The sequence below is a fragment of the Chinchilla lanigera genome, unplaced genomic scaffold (genome assembly GCF_000276665.1).
Source record: "Chinchilla lanigera isolate Chin_1 unplaced genomic scaffold, ChiLan1.0 scaffold00008, whole genome shotgun sequence".
Classification (NCBI taxonomy): Eukaryota; Metazoa; Chordata; class Mammalia; order Rodentia; family Chinchillidae; genus Chinchilla; species Chinchilla lanigera.
The window spans coordinates 25,174,222-25,192,927 of record NW_004955409.1 but is presented as its reverse complement, the minus strand read 5'-3'; the positions used below and the strand labels follow the sequence as shown (position 1 = coordinate 25,192,927).

Genomic DNA, 18,706 nt, shown 5'->3' with positions numbered 1-18,706 from the left:
ATAAAATAACTGGGTACCCTTGGGAGAATTACCTTGTTTTGAATGCTACTTCTTTTTTAAACAGAAAAGACAAACTTGATTATCTAATCATGTACTAAACAAAAAGAAGAAAATTAAAACAATGCAATAATACTGTATACTGATTTAGACCTTTTTATATATTTTGGGCTACAGTAGCGTATCTTGGTTATAAAATAAACTTATTAATCTATTTTTTATTAATTAAGTTTACTGGTACATTTTAGGTATACATAATGATTACATTCATCACAGGAAATTTGTAGCTGTACATGATAAATCTTACTTCTTTTTTTCCGTTCCCCTCTCCTCCCTTAACCTCTTCTCCCCTCCTTACTTACAAAAGTTTGTTTCCATTTTGTCTCTCTTTTCTTTTTTATTAATCTATTTCATAGCTTAAGCAAACATAAGCATGCATGCAAAAGGTGCTTATGAATGTTAAATGAAAAAGCAAGTTAAAATAATATGTATATTATGCTTCTCAAACTTAAAAAACAAAACACTAAGATATGTATATATATATATATATATATATAATATAGATGCACTTATATGTAAGTAGATGTTTTAAAATGATGGGAAGAAATACTGAGGTTTTAATTTAATTTTTATTGGCCCCCTTCTTGTATTTACTGTTTTCTGAATGGAGGTGACTCTTACTGGGGACAGAAGGGAGTATGTTCTCAGCTGCAGAGAGCCTGATGTATCTTGTACCTGAGAGGTGACTGCGGCCTTCGGATGCGGTTGAAATGCTGGACGTCACATTATTTTCCAGGGGAATATAATGATGCAAAATTAGGAGCCTGAAACAAGTGACCCCTATTTTCCCCTAAAAGAAACAAAACAAATGAACATAAATATTGTACATTAGTTTATTCCCAGTTGAGTCCTGGTTGGAATTTAATCAAAATGGGCTAGGCAATGGAATTTCCACATTATGACTATAAATTAACCTGTGGAAAGTGTACCTGATTTTAAGTCAAACGAATCACATTTACTATATTAACAGGTAATTTGCCATTCTTTTTTTGTTTTGTTTTGTTTTTTGGTACCAGGAATTGAACTTAGCACCTTGCGCTTGCCAGGCAGGCGCTTGTGCCGTTGAGGTATATCCCTGACCCTTAACAGGTAATTTGAATGAGGTGGTGGCTTAGGAAATAAAAATGGAAAGGTAGAAGGAAGAACTGAATGTGCAGCCCATGTGGCTCTGCATCTGACCCTCTCGTGTCCCTCACACATCCACATGTCTTGGGGTGTGTCACATTGTTGCAGAAGAGATGCCAAGCACTGAACAGATTCTGCTTTATTCTAGCAAAGATGTTTTATTGCAGCCTCGGAGCCAGTATGATCTGGTTCTCAGAGACTTAAAAATATGCCCACAATCTATAATTGGCCCCAAGCAATGCACATAGTGCACCACGGAGGCCAGGTCAGTTACCTGGCAAAATGGAATCCGAGCTAAATTCTGTAGTGCTGGTGTGTCCAGCGCTCTTGATAACTGCGCTCTTGATAACGCTCTAGTTACCAATGGAAAGTAAGTCTTTCAGGGCAGGGAGCCTTGCTGAAGTGGAGCCAGCCTCCTAAGAAGTACCTGGAAGACTTGTTTGGAGTATTCTCAAGTGCTCTGGGGTCCTCAGAGACTCACAGGCCTGGTCAGGGCCTCCCTGGGCCTCAGGGGAGGTTGTGAAGCAGGACTGTGCGCTGGTTTGGCCACTGGCAGACCTGGGCTATTGTGTGGGAAGAGGAGGTTCAGCTCCACAGCTCACCTCCCACGGCTGGGTGAGGAGGGGAATGCAGTTGTGGAGGTGAGTGCCGCACACACTCCCATCAGGCCACAGCCAGGGCAGAAGAAGCCAAAGTCAAGGGTCCTGTAAGCAGCCAGCATTGAGTTGAGGCATTGTGGGAGATGGGGTGAAGTCACGTGGTTTGCTGCAGCAAGCTGGGCTCAAGTTAAAGTCAAAGCACCTCTGGATTTCCAGAGGGAAGTGTTACCCACAAAGCACTGGACTTTTAGGACTTTTTCTTTGATGACTTCTGCATTTCTATTCAACAAATTATCGTTTACTATTGGGCTGTTTGCTAATGTAATGGGAAAAAGGGATGCTGTTCATTTAGTGACATGCAAGGAAAGGAATGGCTCAGTTTTCCCCCAGTCTCTAACTTTGCTGACAACTAACACAGTGAGACTGTCAGGTAGGGCCTGTGGACGGAAGGCCTCAACATTGGCCAGACTGGAGAATATGGCTGCCATAGAGATGTGAGTACCTCATCATCTTTATGTTTGGTGGCCTGACTGTGCGTGTTCCCCAGAATTCATTATGATGAACCTAGTCACCATATGGGAGTATTAAGAGATGGCATATTCTGGAGGTGATAAGTATGGCTATGCCATCATGAATGGGATTAGATGCCATCATAAAAGGGCTGATAGCAGGGAGGTGTTATGGTTGATACATTGTGTCAACTTGAGGAGTCTAGAGGTTTGGCTAGGTGACTCAGCAGGAAGCCAGGGTGCTTACTTTGTATACATCCTGAGCCTGTGGAAGAGGAGGGCATGGAGATTATGTGAGAGCTACACGCCCCTTAGGTGGGGGTAGCCTGTTTATAATGTAAGGCAGGGAAAGAAGCTGCTTGCTACCATTCCTCTCTTTTTGCTCTGGTTGTTTGCTGTTCAGCTGCCATTCCCCCCTTGCCCTTGTTGCTTTGCTACCTTCTGCCTCGGAGCCAGCCAAGTACGGACTGAAACCTCCACAAACTGTAAGCTAAATAAACCTTTCCTTCCTTCATTTTGGGTGTTGGGTATTTTGTCTCAGCAACGAGAGAAAAGTAACCAAGACAGGAAGTCAGCCTCTTTTTTGCCTTTAGCTTTTCAGCTTTCCACCACTTGAGGACATAGCAAGAAGGTACAATCCTGGAAGAAAAAGATCAGCTTTCATCAGGTACTGAATTTGCTGGAGTCTTGATCTTGGACTTCCTGGCTACCAGAACTGTAAGGAATAACTTTATGCTGTAAGGAATAAATTTATTTATAAATTACATGGAATCAGGTATTTTATTATAGCAACACAATCAGCCTAAGACATTAGAGTAAAGGACACAGGAGAAATAAACACTTTGTCTTGAAACAGTTCGTCTTGGAACTATGTTTATTTTCATTTGAAGAAGCTCTTTTGTCTCAAGAAAAGAAACACCAGTTTGGGTACCACTTTAGGGCTCAGGGTGGTGTCATCCTAGCATACAGAGAACCCTGCCCCAGCTGGGTGAAGTGGTGTACCTATAATACCAGGACTCTGGGAGGCTGAGGCAAGAGGATCACAAGTTCAATCTCAGCCTGGGCAACTCTGTGATTTGCCAAGGCCCTGTCTCAAAATTAAAAAGAAAAATGGTCTGGGGATGGAGCTCAGTGTGAAGGCCCCGGCTTCCATTTCTAGTACAGCAAACAAAACACAACACAAAACAAAACAAAAACCCAGAACTGAAAGCACAGGGTACGTTGAAACCAAATGGTCATTGAAACTAAGAAGAAAGGGTTTAATTAGAATCACAAGAATAAAACTGGAGAGTCACTAGCCAAAAAAACAAGAAAGGAAGAAAAAGTCAGAGATTCTGTGTGGGACTGTAGTACAGCTCTGGGAACTAAACAAACAGAGCAGATCGATCAGCAGATATCTGTAGGAAGTACGTTCCAACCTGTGGCCAGCAGGTTGGACATGCCTGTGTTATAACAAAAAATGTTTTAGACAGAAGAAGTTTTGCTTCTTATATGTATAAACTACATTATGTATTTTATATGCAGCCCAAGACACTTCTTCAGTCAGTGTGGCTCAGGCAAGTCGGGCTGTAGGCTGCAGATTGGGCACTCTTAGTAATTTACTTCATAGTCTGAGAAAATGGCTGAAGAAAATCAGGAAAGGGAATAGTGAGGAGTTGAGATAGAATAGGGAAGCATCAGTCAAAAGATCCCCAGGTTCATGAGCGGAGAAGGAGAGGGAGAGGGAAAGAGAGAGGAAAAGGGAGAGGGAGAGGGAGATAAAGAGGGGAAAGTGGGGAGGGGAAGGAAGAGGGGGAAAGGGAGGGAGAGGGGGAGGGACGGGGAGAGAGAGACTGCTACAGCTATTACGATAGGCTTGGTGTTTTAGATGAGACATTTCCTTAGTGAATATACCATTAGACAAGTTGACCAGGCTGGGCTTGAACTTGCAGTTCTTCTCCGTCAGTCTTCCAGAGTGCTGGGATTACAATGTGCCCCACCACTCCTGGCTCATATTTCTTTATCCTTTCATCTGATGAGGAGCTTGCAGACTGTTCAGTGTCAGATGCGGGAACCTCTTTCGCATGCTGACTTTGTTTCCTGTGGGTATGTACCAGACTACTGCCTCCCTTTATTATCCTGGATTTGCTTTGAGTTCCTTCAGTTCTGGAGACTTTTCAATTCTTTTACTAACATGTGGTTGATGGACAGCAACTTTGGCACCACCTCGGCACTCGTTAGACATACAGACTCTCAGGCCCCATCCCAGACCAGCTGAGTCGGAATCTGCGCTTGACAAGATTTCCACATATTTGAATATGTGTACATTCAAGTCTGAGAAGCGGTGTTCCACAAGAAGGTTATGTCAGACAGCAGGACAGAATTTGTCCTCTAGGTATAAAAGGTTTCTAATGAGTTACCCTCTCTTCCTCCTCATGCTATCAGCAGAGAAACAGATGAAGAAGCGGGTAGATGGAGAATAATGTAACATCATTTTCTTTTTTTTTTTTTTAATTCCAAGGATTGTTGCCCTGGAAGACCTGACAGGTGGAGTCAAGTATGCGTATTAACCCTCCCTTGAATTGCACGTAACCTGCCAAAGGGCAGACCCCTTTGGCAACTCTGCCCAATTAAGCTCTGCACATGGCCAGGGCATCTAACCAGACTGCGTGCTTTCTGTAAGCAGGCAAAGCCAAAGCAAAACAAGGGCAAAGCAGGGCACTGCATTCCTGTTTCTAACCCTACCAGCCAGTTCTGTGAGGGAAGTCAAGTATCCTAGTGCTCCACCTGGAAATTTTAAGTGTCCACTACAAAATGTCTCTGAGAGAATTTTTGTCCAAAGTCATGTTGGACAAAATTGTCTGCAACCAACCCAGGCGGCCCCAGAGTCGCTGTGACAAAGGATCTGCAACAACATCACGTGGGCTCTGGACCCTGTGCTACCCAGATCCTTCCTCCATCTTTTCGTAACACTGGCTCTATAGTCACCGAGCCTGGGGATCCCTGTCAGCCCAGGTGGTGGCCACATCTCCAGGGGCAACTCGGGAGTCAGGAGTCAACTGTTGAGCTGTACGTGTCTGAGAAGAGAGGGCTGCCTTTCGCCCAGATTGCCTTGGAGTCTTCCTTCAGTCCGTGGAGAAGCTGCTTTTCTTTCAAGCATAGGTTTCTCACCTCCTTTACATGAAAATGACCCAATTCAGACTGGTTGCCTTACTGCCCGACAGTGTGTTATTAGTGACATGTAAAACCAGGCACTGAACTCCGGTGTGTCTAGCATTGTCTAATCGTTTAATTGGCTGTAATGATTTTATTATCTGAGTTTTAAAATGGGACAATTGGCAATTTTTTCAGAGTGCCTCCTTGTTGATTACATATATAAAAGGGAGGAGGTATGTGGTATCTATATGCCCAGTAACTGCTTTTTCAAACCACATTCATTCCTCTTCATTTTATTTGAAAGTGTAGGGAGTTCAATATAGTTCAAGGAAAGCGTTGTGGTAAACAGCCAGATTAAATGTGAGCAGTGTAAAGAGCAGCCGCTTGCAGAAATATTGCTATAGACACTAAGACAGAACCCTGCTTCGATACGGACCACACATAATTGAATCATGTTCAATAGAAGGCCATTACAAAACTGAACTTATTTGCAATGCTAATGTGGGGAAGACAGCTGTCACAGGGAATTAAATATGATCATTCAGAGCTTGAATGAATGAGGTGTCCATTATCTTCTGGCTGTGTTGCAGGCTGCTTGAAGAACAAATAAGTGATACTGTTGTAGTAACCAGCCTGTGGTTTATCTTTTAGTCCTGGAAATATGAGAGCTGTGGAGGCGGGGATGGAGAGATGGGAATACAGAAGAAAAGGCTCGGTAGATAAATATAGGCAAGTGGGCCAAGAGTTTTGTGCCCCCTCCTCCTTCCAGGAAACCATGAATGCACAGACATAATCAAAATTCTACTTCTGATGCCTCAAATAGATTTTAATTCTGTTAAAAGATTTTTATCAAGATGCATCCCTTCTCCCTAAGACTCAAATCGCAGCCAACTCACAAAGGAGGCTGAATGTGCGAGGGTAGAGTGCGGAGTAAACAAAGCTAATCCTTTTGTCCCTTCCCCAAGGCCTTCCTTCCCATCCAAATGGGTCACAAAGACGACAGAACTTCTCCATGGATAATCAATCTGCCAAGGAGCATAAAAGGTACTTGGATCAGCGCTGGTCTTAAAAATGCCATTAATTATCCAATTAACAGGAAGGGGGTTTTCCTTAGGATCTGAACAACCTGTCTACAGATCAGTTTTCTTATGCTAATAACAAGGAGAGAGGAAGCTGTCATCTTTTGTAACATAATAAAGTTAGGAGCAATCTTTAAAAAGGCACTTAAATGTAAGACAATTTCCTGAAAAAATACGAATGCAGGTAATTCTAGAACATGTCTTGTTGGTATGGAGTAGCATGCCACTGGCCAAGAGGAAACTCGGCTTCCTGTAAGCAGTGGCTGGGAAGACTTTTTATGAAACTGCTACTGATGCAAAGCAACCCTTTGGAAATAAAGTCTGAGGAGGCCTAGCTGTTTTTGTCATTTTGACTTTGTTGACTGTAAACTTTTAGCTAAGTTATCAGTTATCAAATAAGAAGACAAAGCAAAAAAGAGTCACATTAAAAATACAAATGCAAGTAATTCTAGAAGAGCAAATTAGATAAGATTTGTATGTGTTTGCATCTCTGTATATCCTAGAAAACTTAGCATTGAATATTCTGTTTTGAACCTTATGAATTATACTTATGCAGCATATAAATTGAATTTAGGAAAAAATATTTGTAATTGTTAAGGGCTCTGAGTGTGTCAGTGCTGCTTATTTTTAATTTTAAAGATAAAAGAAAGAACATACTAACAGACACACAGACATTTACAAAATAACACAAAAACAATACAAGCAATGCATAGTTTCAGACAAGGTGATAGGAAATTAACAGTGGTGTCGTATTACATTGATATGTTCAAATTGGTCACTCAGATAAACAAATATAGTCATGTAAGATTGATCAAACACTTAAACATTAATTGTTCCTTTCAATAAAGTAAAAGAAATCAGCAGTACAACTATCTTAGCTATCCTGTGTATAGCTCTATACATATTTTCCCCTTATTTCTCTCTTTTCTCTTTCCCCTTATCCCAGGTGCTCCCCTATAGAGCAATTTCCTTCCCCTTCACAATATCCATTGCACCCCTCAGACTCCATTCACTCCCTCGGGTTCTCACACTAGTGAGACAATACGGTGTTTACACATGTGGGTCTGATTTATTTCACTTATGAGTATGGTCTCTAGTTGTGACCATTTACCTATAAAAACCATGAGTTTATCTTTCTTTATAGCTGGGTAATATTCCATTATATAAAAACCCCCACAACTTTTTTATCCATTCCTCAGTTGATGGGCATTTGAGTTGCTTCCATGATTACAAATTGTGATAAACTACTATAAACTGGGATCTCATAGTGTTGAAAAGTTTTTCCACATGTAAAGAAATCACCAGCAGAGTAAGAGGAAAACCCACAAAGTTGGAAAAAATTTTAACTAACTGTTCCTCGGACAAAGGACTATCTAGACCATGTAAAAAATTAAAAAAAGTCAACCCCTCCAAATTCAAAGACCCAATCCAAAAATGGGCATCTGAGATGCATACACACTTCTCAGATAAAGAAAATACAAATGGCAAATAAATATATGAAAAAATGTTCAATATCACTTGTCATTTGAGAGATACAAATTAAAACAACACTGAGATTCCATCTCACCCAAGAAAGAACAGGGTGAGAAAAAAACCCAAGAAATCAACCAACAACAAATGCTGGAGGGACTGTGGGAAAAAAGGAGCCACTACTCCACTGCTGGTGGGAGTGTAGCCTGGTGCAACCACTGTGGAAATCAGTGTGGAGCTTCTTCAAAAAACTAGGATTACAGGTCCCATTCAACCCAGCTATTTCCCTTCTAGGTATTTTTCCAGAAGAACTGAAAACATTGGTACTGCTATTTTGTTAATTCTTTCTAATAAGTTGGTTTCAGGCATTTGTGTATTATTTTAGAAATGGAATATAAGTGTTTAACTGAAACTCCTAGAATTGGTAGGATGGTAAGAGCTATAATTAAAGACTATTCCTCCACATTCACAAAATAATACTTCTTTTATCAGGGTGTAAAATAACCCTTTGGAAATAAACAATGGATATTGATTGTGATAGAAAGAGGAAAAAGTACATTGAGTTTAAGACTGTAAAAGAATTCTCTGGGACTCTGTCTTGGAAGGAAGTTTAAAGAATGCCTCCGTTAATGCTTATACTGGAAGAGCTAGACCTAAACTGCTTCACACAGATGTGTCTCATGTTCAGGATTTCTTACTTACTAGAAGCTTGAATAATTTAGTAAGTATTCTGGCTTCAGCTCGCAACCCCTCACTCCCCTGCCATAGGTTTTGCTATAAGGTTGTAAATGCCATATATATTTATAATAAAAACCTTCAAATAATATAGAACTGTATGAAGCAGCAACTGAAAACCTCCCATAATTCCAGCCTTCTGCAGATATCACCATTGACAGTCTCATGTCTGTCATTTTAACATTTTTTTCCACTGGGTAGACACAAATCTTTTTATCAGCGGTGTATGTGTATGCATAATATGATCCCACATGTTTTAATCACTTAGCTGTAAATATTCTGAAAGCTTTCCTCTTTTGCATAATATTGTGGGCTAGTGGTGTGGCTCAGTGATAGAGCACTTTCTTAGCATGTGTCAGGCTCTGAGTTAGATCCTAAAAAAAGAAATTTATTTAAGACTATGGCCTGAAGGCCAAATTTTGGTCCCTCCCCTCACCTATTCCTATAAACAAAGTTATACTGAACAAAATCATCCTTACTGGTTTGTGGATTATGGCTGCATTAGTATTATAATAGAAGACTTGAATGGCTGCCGTAGACTGTAAAGCCTGAAAGCATCTACTTTATTATTTTTTATAGAAAAAGTTTGCTGACTTTCAATTTAATCACTCATTGTAGTTAGTTTTGTGGATTGTTTCCAATTTTGTACCATACAATGATACTACAATAAGTATAATAATACTACAATAAATATACTTGTAAACCCATCTTGAGATTGTAAATACCATATATATTTATATGGTATTTGTATCTTACTACTTCCTTATGATGAATTCTGAGTAGAACTGATGCACTGCCTTAACTTCCATAGACCCCCAGGGCTGGACTTGATAAATTTCCTATCCTAAACAATGCTCATAACAACCAATTTTCATGACAGTGATTTTGTAAACAGGAAGACTTGAACTTAATTCTTAATTAATTAAGACTTGAACTTAAATTCTGGAATTAACTCACTAGAATTCCAATAACTTGTCATGGGATTACAAATATAAACTTCCTGGGCCTCAGGAGGACTGGAAAGGGCTCTCTATTCTCGTTAGTAGGTTTTCTGAGTTCTGTAGGTTCTGAATCATCAAACCTGAGAGTGGCCTTGGAAATCCCTGACTTATTCCTTCCTTTTTGTCTGTTCTATCTGTCTATCTATCCATCAGTCTATCTATCTATCTATCTATCTATCTATCTATCTATCTATCTATCTATCTATATCTACCTAGCTATGTGATTGTATGGATTCTTTGGGTACAAGCAGTACAAATAAATTCTAGTGAACTTAAGCAAAGAGATTTATTGGATATTGGGCCGTGAAGGGTTAACTCAGGTCCAGGTTGCTCAAGCTCTGAACATTCCAAAGAAGGCCCTGTCTTTAGTGGGGCTCACCCTTGCAGGCTCCTGTGGATAACCTTGGAGCTCTAAGAATATCTTGCTTGACACAAGTGTTTTTTATTCCTGAGGTCTTGGGCCATGCTGTGTCCCTGTGACTTTTGTGGGGCTGGAGAATGAGAAGCTAAGTTTGGCGATGTGACTGACTGTCCATGAAAACCCTGGAGACTGAGGCTTTTGTGAACTTCCTTGACTGACAACTCTTACCCTGTGCTGTCACACCTCACGGATGGGACAATCAAGTGATGTCCGTGCAACTCCACTGGGAAAAGGCAGCTAGAAACTTGTGCCTGGCTCTTCTTGGACTCTACCCTACATCCCGTTTTTCCCTTGCTGATTTAAATCTACATCCTTTTGCTGTAATAAACAATAACTGTGATTTAAACTTGTGATGAATGTTTAAATTAAAAGAATTATCACAGAAAAAGACACATTTCCTTTAATTCTCCTTAAAACACTTCCCCTCACTTCGAACACACCCCATGTTCTTGCCACTTTCTGGAGCAGTTCTGAATGTCTTTTAGTGTCTTTAGTTGTACTGTTGTGGCTACCTTGATGTTCTGAATCAGTTCAAAAATGTTTACTTTTCATAGATGTCTTCACTTTGGGAAAGATCCAGAAGCCACACTCTTTGAGATCCAGTGAATAAGGTAGATGAGGACACACCATCATATTCTTGCAAGACTGCCTTTCCGTTGATAGTGTTCAACAGCAGCATTTACTGTTTTTTTTTGTTGTTGTTGTTGTTTGTTTGTTTGTTTTTTTGAGGCAGGATCTCACTATGTAGTCAAGACTGGCCTTAAACTATGCACGCTGACCTTCAAGTCACAGAAACCCTCCTGCCTCAGCCTCCTGAGTGCTGGGCTTACAGGTGTGCACCACCATGTCCAGGTTATGGGATTTTTGATCACACTCCATAAAAAGTCATGGAAGAGGATATCCAGAACTTCTTCAGAAAGTGGAAGGATGATAGGATAAGTGTGTTTAAAGTGAGGAGAATTAGTGATAATGTGTTATTTTCTGTAATAAAGTACAGTATTTTATTTAAATATTCACCATATATTTTGAGATACACCTCATTTGTGGAGGACCACCTGGACAGCTCCCCTTGAAGGAGGAGCAATTGTCTCCATTTTGGCTAAACCTGACCCTATTTCCATGTATTGATGTGTGCAGAGCTGGCTAGGACATTTCCTCATCCTTTCAATTAGCTTTAAGCAATGCAAATCGGTCCAGCGAAGGTGCTGATATGTAGTCTCTGAGGCAAAGACGACAGGGCGGTGTTTTCACACTCCCTGTAGCTTCCAAATAGAACATGTGTGAGCCAGGCAGGATGGAGAGCAGTGCTCCACGCTGTCAGCTGGGATTGAGCCTTGAGATAAGAGGTTCGAACTTCCCAGGCATAAAAGATTACACATCAGAGCTGAAGCACCGACCCCAAAACATTACATACTACCACAGCTGTGTTATGCAGATTACTCCCTCTGCTTGTCCTTCTCTCTGCGTACTGCAGAGGTGACTTCAGGCCTCCCACCTAGCCCAGATCATGGAACTCACGTACTTCCCGCCGTTCTCACAGTCACTCATCCTCAAGCCACTCCCTTCTTCACACATTAATAAAACTTGGGTTTGGCCCTGGATCAAGGCCTTTGTTCCGGTTAGCCATCATCATAGCTGGACTTAGGACCCCTTTGCTCCCCATAGCTACAAATATACCTTAGTGTCTCTATTCTTGCCATGGGTTCCATTGGAAGTGGTAGGTTGGAACTAACTCATTAGAATTCCAATAACTTTTCATGGGATTACAAATATAAACTTCCTGGGCCTCAGGAGGACTGGGAAGGGCTCTCTGTGCTCATTAATAGGTTTTCTGAGTTCTGTAGGTTCTGAATCATCAAATCTGAGAATGGCCTTGGAAATCCCTGATTTATTCCTTCCTTTTTGTCTGTTCTATCTGTCTGTCTATCTATCTATCTGTCTGTCTATCTATCTATCTATCTATCTATCTATCTATCATCTATCTATCATTTATCTATATCTCAAAGCTCTTAGGTATAACAGAAGACCAGAGAGTAAAACTTGGAATCAGAAAAGAACTTGTACAAAAACCATGGCCCAGTGGACTTTTCTTCAGGACAGAACCAATGAAATGGTCTGGCTCTGATTTTTCTGCGTTGGTGGCATCCTGTAGGAGAGTCCAGACTGCAGGAGAGTTCTGGATTAGGGCGCAAGCTGCCTGCCCTGTCTTGCTGTGCTGTGGGTCAGAGGAAAGACCATGTAAAGCACTAGGAGCAGGGGCTGGGGATTTAGCTCAGCGGCAAAGCGCCTGCCTGGCAAGCGTAAGGTTGTGAGTTTGGTTCCTGGTACCGGAGGAAAAACAAAAAAACAAACAAACAAACAAACAAACAAAAAAAATAAAGCACTAGGAGCTATGGTGTTGTGGGAAAACAGTGCCCATACCTCAGTCAGAAAACATTCTTGATCTATTATCTACCTGTTCTAGGTGCTGAGGCTTTGTTGAAAAACAAGAAAAGATTCTTGCCCTCGGGATGTTTTTGTTCTGCAAAAAGCAATTCTTTGAAAAGGAACTGATGTACTATTGGGAAGGAGTACCGGATGCTGGGTAGCTGAAACAGAGCAGCTGTCCATTTCAGTAGAAATGTTATTCAAACTCTCTACATTGGTTTCCTTATCTGCAAAATGGGACTATTTAATTTGGTTGTTATGTGGATCATACAAGGTAATCTTTATGGTTAACTCATAGAAAATAATAAATGGCATTTATTTTTTGTGGTTAAGAGAGTTCTGAGTTCTGAAGTCAAACTACAGAGGTTCAAATTCCAGTTATTTGTTCTTGATCTTACTCAAGTTCTTTAATTCTCTGAGTAGGAACATCTTTTTATAGATGCCACTTGTGCAGTCACTTGGGCCCCTCAACTTGGCTTAAAGCTCTGCTGCTGAGGCCTTGAAACTCAATTTTTGAACAAGAGGCCTTGTGTTTTCATTTTGCAGCGGGCTTTGCAAATTACATAGCTTGTTCTATCTCTGAGTTTTAGTTTACTCAAGTAAATAGAGGTAATAATGCGTAACATATTATTTTGCAATGGCCTTACTTTTAACTGTTAGGTTAAAAGTTTCACACTAAAATTTTACCCATTTTCACTTGTCTCCTTTCAGACAAAATATTATCACATAGTGCTCACATGAGTCCATTGAATTTGTTTTATTAAAAAATCCCCACAAATCCCATCTCCTGTGGGAAGATAAAATAGTAATAAGTCCAAAGCATACACAAGTCTTATGCTTGGCAACAAAGAATCATTCCCTCAGTATTTCAACATCTTCCATAGACCATGCTGTGTTTTTATAGGAGGAAACTGTTGCATTTAAAACTGAAGCTATAACAAAATGTAGAACAATTCATCAACTTACATAATTGGGCAAAAGCTGGCCCTTGAAGACTTGTGCTTTGATGTCGAATGTGGTATGAAAGCAAACTTCTGTAGTACTGTTAAATGCCCTCTTCTGACTAATTCTTGCAATTTAGTTCCCTGCACTTTAGGGCAGAGAGAAATGAAAAACCATGTCTCACTATCCTGGGGAAAGTAAATTTGAAGGAAAGATTGAAGTCAAAGGAAAAGCCATTTCTGAGTACTTCAAGCACAATGGAATAGTTGTCTTTTTAAATAGAGTACTTGTATTTAATTTCCACTCATCAGCAGGTAGGAAGAGAAATACAGAAAGTGAACATAGCTTTACAGATCAACAGAAGGCTATTGAGGTAATAAGAGATCTGACGTAAGCATGTGTTTAAATCTTAACAATTTAAAAATTTTCATATTTGAATTTATAGCTTTAATCTTAGAAAATTAAGTGTTGGGTGTTGGGGGGGACCATTTTGAGTCTCAGCCATGTGTGTTTAAAACTTTAAAGCATTTAAACATGCCCGTGAGGTGCTTGCATGCGTGATGTGTGTGTGTGTGTGTCTGTGTGTTTGTATGGTGTATAGGCAGGAAAGGCCTCAGACTGCCTCATGGTGAGGCGAAAGTGCATTTCCAGTTTGCCTCTCTTGGTGGCTCTGGGATGTCCGGCGTGCAAATGAACCAAGGTTACAAGTTTCACAGTTTGTTTAAATACATCAGAGAAAAGCTATATTCAAGACTTGGAAAAAACATACTGACTTGGAAAAAAATCTTATAAAAATATGAGGGAAGCATTGTTTGCTATGACAAAGAGTTAAAAAATGAAATGAATGAAATTTAGTGAACCTAAAAGTATTCCTCCTAATTTTGACTGTGTGCTTAGCAGGAAGAAAGGGGTAGAAGGATGTACGCGAGCACACCGGCAGGCGCCACAGCCCAGGGAGCGAGGGTGGCGGTGGGTGTGGAAAAGGGGACTCCTCTTCAAAGAAGAGCTTTTAATTTTGCAATTAAAAGAATATCTGTTTTATTTTGCACCAAATTTAAGACTACAACACGATCCCCACTTGAACTTTAACAAATAAAAGGAAAATGAGCGTTGGCATGGGGTACAGGAATGGGAGTGTGAGAAGAGTAGGTGGTTTTAAAATTCATTGTTCATTAGTTCATGTTTGTAGGCTGAAAGCTTCTCAAAGGTCAACAGTGTAATAATGCTCTTTATTACCATAATTATTATAAATAGTTACCTTCTGCCACTTTGTGCCACTTTGCAAAATTACTTTTGAAGGTAGTTTTTTCAAGCCCTTACCCCTTCTCTTCTTAGAGTGGCCAGAGGGAATTGCTAGTGTTGAGTCATGCAGAGAATCAAGAGAATACAGAAATGGACAGGCACAGGTCACACACTGAGCACCAGAGTGGAGAGCAAGACATTATCAGGGGTTTCATTTCCTGCAATGGGAAATGGATTGGATTTCAGTTTGGAAGGTTTAGGGTTGAATCTTGGATTCAGTGAAGCTGCTTCGGCAGTTTATGTGACAGATCCTTTCTGTGTGTTTATGTAGTGTGTACATTTGTTAGTTTTTCAAGTACTGTACTCCACCAATAACATAACCTGAGTATATGGCATGGAGTTGGTAGATGCCCACATGGGTGCTACAGCATAGATTGGGGTCTTAAACTGGTAGATTGGTCTGGATTTAAAATTGATTTTACAGTTTAATTGCAAAAGTTTACAGTAGATAATAATTACATTTGTTTGGGGAAATTGGTACATATATATTATGCTTTGCTCATTTTCAATATTTTTCTTTCCTCTTCTTCCTTGTGGTGCTTTGTGTCCCCATTTGCAAGAAATCTATGGGAGAGGGATAAAGGAGGTGACAGTAGGAATAAAAGAGGCCTTGGCAAAACAACTTCTTCAAGCTGTTCCTAAGGAAGAATACACTCAAAACTTGTAATTGTCAGAGCTTTGGGAACATCATAAACATGAGTTGGAAACTTGTTATGGTTTAGATGCAGTTTGTTCCTCAAGGGTTCATGTGTTGGAAGGTTGGTCCCTGCAGTGTGCTGATGTTGAGGGGTGGGGTGGGGAGCTTTAAGAGATAGGGCCTAATGAGAATTGGTTAGGTTGTTAGGGTGCTATCCTTGGAAGGGATGAAGCCAGGTCTTATGGGATCCTAAGTTAATTCTTATGACAGTGAATTGTTACAGAAGAGTCCCTCCCCATGCTCTGGCTCCCTCTCTTGCCGTGTTTCCCTTTTCTCACACATATTCTCCCATCTTGCTGCCATCCTTCATGATGTGATGCAACCAGGGGACCCCTCACCAGAGCCAGGGCTATGCTATTGAATTTTCAGTCTCCAAATTGTGAGCTACATAGACCTCTTTTCTTTACAAAGTTTTTCAGCCTCAAGTATTTTATTACAGCCACAAAAAATGGACCAATACAAAACTAGAACATGGAATGACTCCTGTGGGATATGGAAAAATTTTAAGAAAGATTTTGTATTTCATATTAATGAAATATTCTTGGTTTAGAGTGTAACTTGCTATGATATAATCAGAAAAGTAGGCAGCTTTCTACTAATTAGGAGGCATAGTTCACTCCATGCATTTGATAAGTTTTGGAAACACTAGAATTTTTCCTACCTGGTTTTGCCATTAGACAAACAGAGATGTCTTATCCTCAATGTCCAAACTTAAGCATGTCACCTGAGTATTGACTAAGACATACTTTGGTAGTTGGTTAGTTTATGGAGCATTACATACAAGGACAAGCCCCTAGATACAGCAGAGATTCAGGTGCCTGAAAGACACTCCACAATGCTTATAATAAAAATGAAAACCTCTCAACAGTCTTTTCCTTCCAACTATTGCTCAATTGTTGGTTCTCATTAATGTCCAGCCTTGACTTACCTTGTCCCTCTCCTTAATAGGACTGGATAATATTTTCACTTTTGTAGAAGAAACACATAGGCTATTCCAAGTAGATACAAAGAGCCTGCAAATGCATGTAAGCAAGGAGGTATGGGGGATGGGAGGGTTGCTTAGGAAGTCTGGAGATGTGATGTGATGTTTTAGTGGGGACTACAAAGTGGGAAGAGAGATAGGAAAGAGAACATTGTAGGAGAACCAAAAGACAGACTGACATCTTAAAGCTCTGACATCTATGATTTTGAAAACTGACTCTGGTGGCAGTATGGAAGCTGCATTAAAGAGAATGAAATACAATTAAGTCAGAAACCAATTACATTGTTTCCTGTTAAGAGATATGGAGACAAACTTTATTCATGTGTCTTAGTTACTTTCTCGTTGCTGAGATAAAGCCTGGCACCCACAAGTTAAGGGAGGAAAGGTTTCTTTGGCTTACAGTTCATAGAGGTTTCAGTTCATAGTTGGTTGGTTCCAAGGCAAGGTGGTGTGGCATAGGGGCATCACAGATGAGAAGTGGTCCAGGCAGGTAAGAGCAAGTAAGGGGCCTTATCAGCTTCTTTTTGCCCCTTTGTACTCTATCTAAGCTACTGAGATTAGGGTGGTGCCAAACCAATCAGTGGACTGATTTAGTGGTCACATACGCTTAATCATAGCATCTTTAATCCCAGCACTGCACCGTGAACCAATCACACACTGTAGGTTCAGCCACCTCTGAAAAACCCCCACCTATGACCACATGAGGGTTTGAAGGGACATTTAGACACAAGTCATAACACCATGCCAGTAGGAAGGGAGAAATGGATAAAAAATTATTTCCTATGTAGAGATGAAAAAGTTTGTTACCAGATGGATGGATGATGGAGGGAAAAGAATGAGTCCAAAGTGACCCAAGGTCAGATGGCTGTGGAGATGACCTTGTAGATCATCACTTAAGTGAGGAACTTGAAAGTGGAGATATTATGGTGGGGCTGAAGGTGGATATATTAGGTTTCTATAACAGAGTTCCACAAACTGGGTAGCTCAGTGAGTGGAAATTTATTATCACCTAGTTCTGGAGGCTAGAAGTCCATCATCAAGCTGTTGGCATGGCTGCCTCCTTCGAACAGTGCTATGGAATGTTCTGTTCCAAGTCTGAGTCTTAACTTCTGGCATTGTCTTATGGTATTGTAGCTCTAATCTTCCTATGGTCTTCTTTTTGTGTGCTCCTGTTTGTGTACAAACGACCCCTTTTGTTAAGGATACCTGTTATGTTAGATTACAGCCCACACTGCTCCTCTTGTTTGATCTCATCTCCCCTAACTATATCTGCAATAACTCTGTTTCCAAATAAGGCCACTTTCTTTTTTTTATTTTAAAGAGAAAAGGAAACAAAATAGCAACAACCACACAAAAACAAAACAACACAAAACAGTAAAAATGATACAGAATTTCAAAACAAGGTGACAGGAAGTTAAAAATGGTTGTTATAGTACATATTGCTATCTTCAATGAAGTTGCTCAGATTACCAGGTATAAGGCTGCAGGATTGATCACACAATTAAAGAGAATAAAAAAATAATAAAAAAAAATTAGAAATGATGCAGAGTTTCACTAATCAAGATGGTAGGGATTCAACAATGGTTGTTATATTGCATATTGTTTTCTTCAAATTAGTTGTTCAGATTACCAGATATAATCATGGAAAATTGGTCAGAAAAAGAAAAATTTAAGCATTAACTTCTCCTTTCAATAAATCATTAGACATCAGCAGTACAACTATCCCAGCCATCCATATATATATTTTCCCTTCCTTTCTTTCTTTTCTCCTTTCCCTCACCCCAGTTGTTTCTTCCTTTTAAGCAGTTTCTTTCCCTTTCACACTGTCTATTGTACCTTTTGGGTTTTGTTTACTCTTTCAGGTTCTTACACTAGGGAGACAATATGATGTTTACACATGTGGGTCTGATTTATTTCATTTATGAGTATGGTCTCTAGTTGCATACATTTACCTAATAAAAGCCTTGAGTTTACCTTTCTTTAGAGCTCCATTGTATAAAAATACCACATTGTTTTTATTCATTCCTCAGTTGATGGGCATGTGGGTTGTTTCCAAGACTGAGCTATTACAAATTGTGCTGCTAAAAACATGAGTACACATGTATCCCTGTGGTATAACATTTTCAATTCTTCTGGAAAAATACCCAGAAGGGGAATAGCTGGGTTGAATGGGACCTCTAATTCTAGTTTTCTGAAGAATCTCCACACTGATTTCCATAGTGGTT

At 40.1% G+C, this 18,706-nt stretch overlaps 1 long non-coding RNA gene across 1 annotated transcript in view; it reads right to left on the bottom strand.

The window, feature by feature from the left end:
- Positions 1-618: 618 nt before the first annotated feature.
- Positions 619-18,706, bottom strand: part of LOC102026610 — a 28,573-nt gene continuing 10,485 nt past the window's right edge. The window contains exon 4 of the long non-coding RNA XR_259795.1: positions 619-847. This is a non-coding gene — a long non-coding RNA (uncharacterized LOC102026610). The remainder of the gene's footprint in view (positions 848-18,706) is intronic.